We start from the raw sequence: 5997 nt of genomic DNA on the forward strand, positions 1-5997 counted from the left end.
GGATGCAGGGAATTCCTATATATCTTGTCCGATTTTTTCCCAACCTTGCGAACTTGCTCCAGCCGCTTACTTGCTTGCTGTCAAAAAAGCAAGACTTTGTTTGGGACCTGCCTCAACAGCAAGCGTTCAACAAATGGAAACAATTACTTTCATCTCGCCCAGTGCTAAGGGTGTACGATCCTGCTTATGAGACAGTGGTTAGGGCAAATGCTTCTTCATTTGTACTGGGAGCAGTGATTCCACAGAAACAGACCAGTGGCAAGTTTTCAGTCAGCGCCTATGCCTCCTGGCGTCTATCTGACAGTGAGAAACGATATACTGAAATAGAGAAAGAGGCTCTTGCCTTGGTTTGGGCTTGCGGAAAGTTCAACGACTACGTGGTCGGCTGGCAGTCATACGCAAAACAGACCAGAAACCGTTAGTACCTATCTTTATGCAAAAAAGCCTTGATGACCTTACATTGCGGCTGCAAAGACTTAAGATGCGAATGATGAGGTATCAGGCCGAAGTGACAGTGGCTGAAGACACAGGCCCGTGCAAAGGACTCCGTTTGATGGCCTACAGTGGCCAACTACATCGAAACCACCGTAAAGCATTGTCAAGAATGTGTCAAGACGTCCAGCAACCGCAAAATGCCCTTTCAGAGAACTGAGTTTCCGTGAAGACCATGACAGAGAGTTGCAATGGACCTTTTCTTGTTCAATAGTCACTGGTGGTTGATTTTGACTGATTACTGCTCCAGATACCTGGAACTGACTCGTCTAGAGAAGAAGCTATCATCGAGTGCAGTGATCAGTCACTGCAAATCAAATTTTGCCCGACATGGCATTGCAGAGGTGCTAGTCTCCGACAATGGTCCGCTGTTCTCGTCCTCTGACATCACCAAGTTTGCTCAAGAATACAGATTCAGACACATCACATCAAGTCCACACTACCCTCAGAGCAACGGACTCGCCGAGGCTGCTGTGAAAATTATAAAAACTTCAATGAAGAAGACTCAAGACCCGTACGTGATCCTCTTATCCTACAGGGCGACTCCATTGAAAAATGGCTAAAGCCCCTCTGAACTATTGATGCAGAGGCGGTTACGGACAAAGCTTCCTCTTATTCCCGGAATGCTTGTTTCCCCACTACACTCGGGAATTTTGAAACCCAATACCGCGAACAGCAGCGAAGAAACTACGATAGACAATATGACGTGCGGCAACTTCCCAACCTTCTGGAAGGGGATGAAGTATGGGTGACGGACTTAGAGCGAAAAGGAACCGTGGTGGCACCCTCTGGCGAGCCTAGATCGTTTATGGTTGACGTTGGAGACGGCACTGTGCGACGCGATCGGAACCACCCTGTCCCTTTTCTCGAGCCTGCGGAAGAGAAGCGAGAAAACCAGGACGTCTATGAGGCATCTATACATGAAGATACACATGAAGGTGACGCACGGACGTAACGCTTCCGGAGATTTCAGTTTCTCCAAGAGATTCACACAGAGTTTACGCTGACGCCTCCCACCAGCACACAAAGTGTGGACGTTGCGTCATTCCGCCCAAAAGACTGCTTCTCTGTCAGGGGAGATGTAGTAGGCCGTAGCCACTTGCAGTGGCTAGTCTTTGATAGCCTGGGAGGCACTGCTGTGCGCTCGCGGAGCTAGCAGGAGCTTCGGCACCCCGCCGGGGTGGCGCAGTGGTTACGGTGCTCGACTGTTCCCAATGACGCGGGATCCCGGCCTCGACGACCGCTTTTCGATGGAGGCGAAAAGCAAGGCGCCCGTGTGCTTTGCGATATCAGTGCACGTTAAAGAACCCCAGGAGGTCTAAATTTCCGGTGCTCTCCACTACGGCGTCTCTCATAGCCTGAATTGCTTTGGGACATTAAACCCCACAAACCAGCCGGGAGCTTCGGCAAGGCTCGAGCTGCGCAGTTAGGCTTACGCTGGGCTCGAATAAAGACTGTGTTTGTTACAGCTCTCGGGCTTCGTAAAGACAGTGTTAGTTACAGCTCTCGAGCTTCGTCGGCTACCGCTCAACAATGTGTAGGGCGCTGTCGCGTGCTCGGACGATCCCCGGGTTCTTTTTGTGTTTCTTTACTCGAAACTTTAAACAGCTGCGTGCTGCGAGTCTGGCAGGCAGTCACATTTTCTGTTTGCTTTTTCAAAACATTTTTCGCCAGAACTGACTCCTAATTCATAATTTATATATAATACAGCCTAACTTCATATCACGTAATCATTTCCTGTGCCTGCACTAAAACCGACCAATCCGCTACTGTGGGTACGTGTTTGAGGAGAGAAGTCAGATTCGAATGTTAGTGCAAATTTACAAACTTAGTTCAATCTTTTTTTTATTTTATTTACTTCCACAATCTTAAATCTTAGTTCTTTTTTTTTATTTAGCTGATAATTGATTTGTTACAGTAATCCAGTATATGCAGTGCATTTGGCTCTCCACACAGAACCCTAGGTAATTCCCTCCCCCCCCCCCCCTTGTGGGTATATGTGCCATTTACCAAGAAAGGAGAAGACGAAGAAGAAGAATGCGTCAGCGGCGGTGTCTCTGCGTTTCCGCTTCGTCTGATGAGCGCCATGGCTACGAAGAAGCTGGGGAACCAGCACATTCAAGTTTGTGTATAGTGGCGGCCCCTGAACACACTGGAGAAGAAGAAGAGCGGCTACACAAGTGCGGTGGAGGTGATTGCGGACAAGGAAGAGATCCTTGTAAATGACCGCGTCATTCCAGAGCGTTCTCTTCGCAAGTCATTCACTTTTGACAAGGTGTTTGGACTCGAAGCAAAGCAGATCGACGTGTACCGGGCGGTCATGGGGCCCACCATAGCCCAGGTCATGATGGGCTACAACTGCACTGTGTTCGCGTATGGCCAAATGTGCACTGGCTACACCTTCATAAAGAGTCAACGATCAAATGCGCATCTGGGCTGGGCCAATGACCAGGTAGCCGGGGTTATTCCCCGCACTATGCATCAGGTCTTCGAAGAGCTCCGATCAACAGACCTCGAGTCCACTATCGAGGTCTCCTTCCTCGAGTTGTGCAATGGGGATCTGTTGAGTGCACACGAGGACACGTCGATGCTTAAGGTTTACAGGGACTCTACTAGAAAGGGATCCGTGATAATCCAAGCTCTTGAAGAAATCACTCTGCGCAACCGTGAAGAGGTCTTCATTCTAGAGGAGGGTGCAGCTAAGCGCCAGACTGCGGCCACGCAGCTCAACACAACTTCGTCACGCAGTCACGCCGTCTTCGCAGTCATTGTCCGCATCCACGAAATGACTGATGATGGCGATGAGTTGGTCAAAACTGGACAGCTCAACCTGGTTGACTTTGGGGTCAGCGAGAACATAGGCTGCGTTGGCGGTGTTGACCGAGGAGCCCTTGAAGCAAGCAATGGCGACCAATCTCTTCTTACTTTCGGCCGTGTCATAACTGCTTCGGTGGACAATGCAGTATGTGTGCTTTTCAGGGAAAGCAAAGTGACGCGGATGCTACAGGGTTCCTTGGGCAGCGGCTCCAAGACTTCCATCACTGTGACCATCTCACCCGACATGTCCAACCTTGAGGAGACCTCGAGCACCTTTACTACGCCCACCGGGCCAAGAGCATAACCGATCGGCCAGAGGTAAACCAAAAAGTGACCAAAAAGGCTCTTATTAAGGAGTACAGAGAGGGTATAGAAAGGAAGCGGAGGGACCTCGCAGCAACCATGCAGTCACAAGAATGGGATCTTTGTAGACCAGGAGAACTACAGGAACATGGAATGCAGATCATTTGGCCAGTCACAGGAGATTCTGGAGAAGGAAGCCCAGACTGCGTCTCCAACACAAAAGCTATCGGCAGTTATTCAGCTGTAAAAAAAAGCAGGTAGGTTTAGTCACGACTGAACGGTTCCTAGCAACTGCTGCGGCACTCCGGGAAAAGAAGATGACCTAGGATGCCACTGATCAGGTGCCGTCTAAGACATGGCGATTGAGAGAGACGGCAGGCTGCACTCACTGTAGCTACTGAGGAGCTTGTGTGAGTTGCTAAGACTACAATCATCGACATCGACCTGCTGTATCATAAGCTCCAGTGAACATCTGTCATCGATCACACCAATAAGGAAAGACAGTCTGAATTCGTGGAGAGTTCAAAGGACCGCTTCAGCCAGGTTGAGAGTCACTAATCTGTAATTATGGCACTGTATAATTGTTTTGATTGAATCCGCGTATATGTGCCTGTGCTGCCTATTTTTTTCTTGCATTGAATATATGATGTACCCTCTTTGCTCAGTGACGCCCAATCCGGGCTCTGAGGACAGTCCACTTGGTCAGAAAGGGGTCTTTTGGAATGTCACCGCTTATGACCTCTTGTTCCCATGAGTCCAGCCACTCACATGCAGTCTGGAGATTAGTGATATCTCTGCATCCTAGTCGAATGCCTTCTCCAGGGTAGCGGCGGTTTAGACCGTCGAACAGGTCATTCAGAAAAAGTGTGAACTTCGCTGTCGGTTCCGCATTAGCCAGCCTTGGCGCACCTCTGCGAGCATAAAACATTATTCCTTTGGCAACAGAGTTACTGAAGAGCTGTGTGGCCAGCATTACTCTCATCTTCAGCATGTTGGATGGGTTTAAATGATTGTAAGTGAGCTTGGGGCAGACTCGAAGCGCTCCAGTGTTCTTGCTGTCGGCAACAAACACAGCGTCGTAGCACGACCATGTAATAAATTGGCCATCTTTGTTGAGAACTTTTTGTCGTGCAGACGGTTCCTAATGCACTTAAAGAGGTGAGGTGCGTCGGAAAAAACATGCACCTTTCTTGAAACGTCCGTTGGATGTTCAAAGCAATTAATGACATGTCCCAACGCGCCACTGATTCCGAGCTGTTTCCACATTGCGCAGTTCGTGGAAGCGCCGTCGCACAGAACTCCGTCGACAAACAAACCGGCCTTCTCTAAATGTACAATGCACTGAGTCAAAAGCTGAAAAAGGAGCGTTTCCTTTGTTGACCCTTTCGATGGAAACACATCCACTGGCTGTAAATAATTTTCACCGAAAGGCGAAAATGCAAAAACAAGGCCATGGCCTGCAAGCTCATTGCTTTGGTTGTCGCTCTCCCCATGATCAACGAGACCGGCGTAGGTCATCGTTTTCGAATTTACAGCCAATTCTTTTCTTACTTGAATTTCATCCATTATCAACATTCCTCGGCGCTGGAAAGGGATCTTCCTAGATATATTCACCTTCAAGGCCTGAAAGAAGTTATCGTCAAAACCACATTTCAGGCCCACCATGCTTATGTACTTCCTCACAGTAATAACACATGGCAAAGGCAAAATATCATTGCTTCGTAAAAAAGCGTACGAAGCAGGGCTGCGTATGTGTAGCAATGGGCACAACAGAATCAGGTCATCTGTGCATCGCCGCTTTCTCTTTGTTGCGCTCCGGGCAGCTGAAATACATTCCTCTAGAAAAGCCTCTGCGCTGGTGGCATATTCAGGGCTTGCAGTTTACATCTGACGTCGTCTTCCTGTAATTTTCTTAGCTGTGTTCTGGTGTCCTGTATATGCTTGATCAAGAGCTTGTTGCGCTTCATAAGCCGCACTCGTGACTGCTGCAACGCTGATTTTGCACGGGGCAAAGCTTCGAGCTTCTCCTGCTGGGAAGGCGGCACGGAAAGCCTAATGCGCTTCAATGGTCGCTCCTGTTTCGCTCATGCAGCTTGGCGGTCAGCATGCAACCTAAAGGTGTCGGCGAGACCGCGATGACATATGACACCTCCAGGTGACAGTAATAGGCACTTGTTGTGTCTCCATTTCTTGTGGCAGTCGACGGAAGCACACTCCGGATGTACACTCAGAATGTCCTTCAAACTCGGCCCTCCCAGGCACACATTAAGGCTATCAATATCTTGGAGCATAACTTCAATTTCAGATAACGATGCGGCAACCGAATTTATACCAACAGCAGCACAATCCATAGGCCTGCCGAAGGCATACGCCTGAACTGTCAGG

The 5997-nt window shown here is 49.1% G+C and overlaps 1 pseudogene; it reads left to right on the forward strand.

The window, feature by feature from the left end:
* The first annotated feature begins 2578 nt into the window (after positions 1-2578).
* LOC146201891 (kinesin-like protein KIF11 pseudogene) lies at positions 2579-3859 on the forward strand (annotated as a pseudogene).
* Positions 3860-5997: the final 2138 nt, after the last annotated feature.

This window comes from Amblyomma maculatum, chromosome 1 (assembly GCF_055883805.1).
Source record: "Amblyomma maculatum isolate TAMU_Amacu chromosome 1, ASM5588380v1, whole genome shotgun sequence".
Classification (NCBI taxonomy): domain Eukaryota; kingdom Metazoa; phylum Arthropoda; class Arachnida; order Ixodida; family Ixodidae; genus Amblyomma; species Amblyomma maculatum.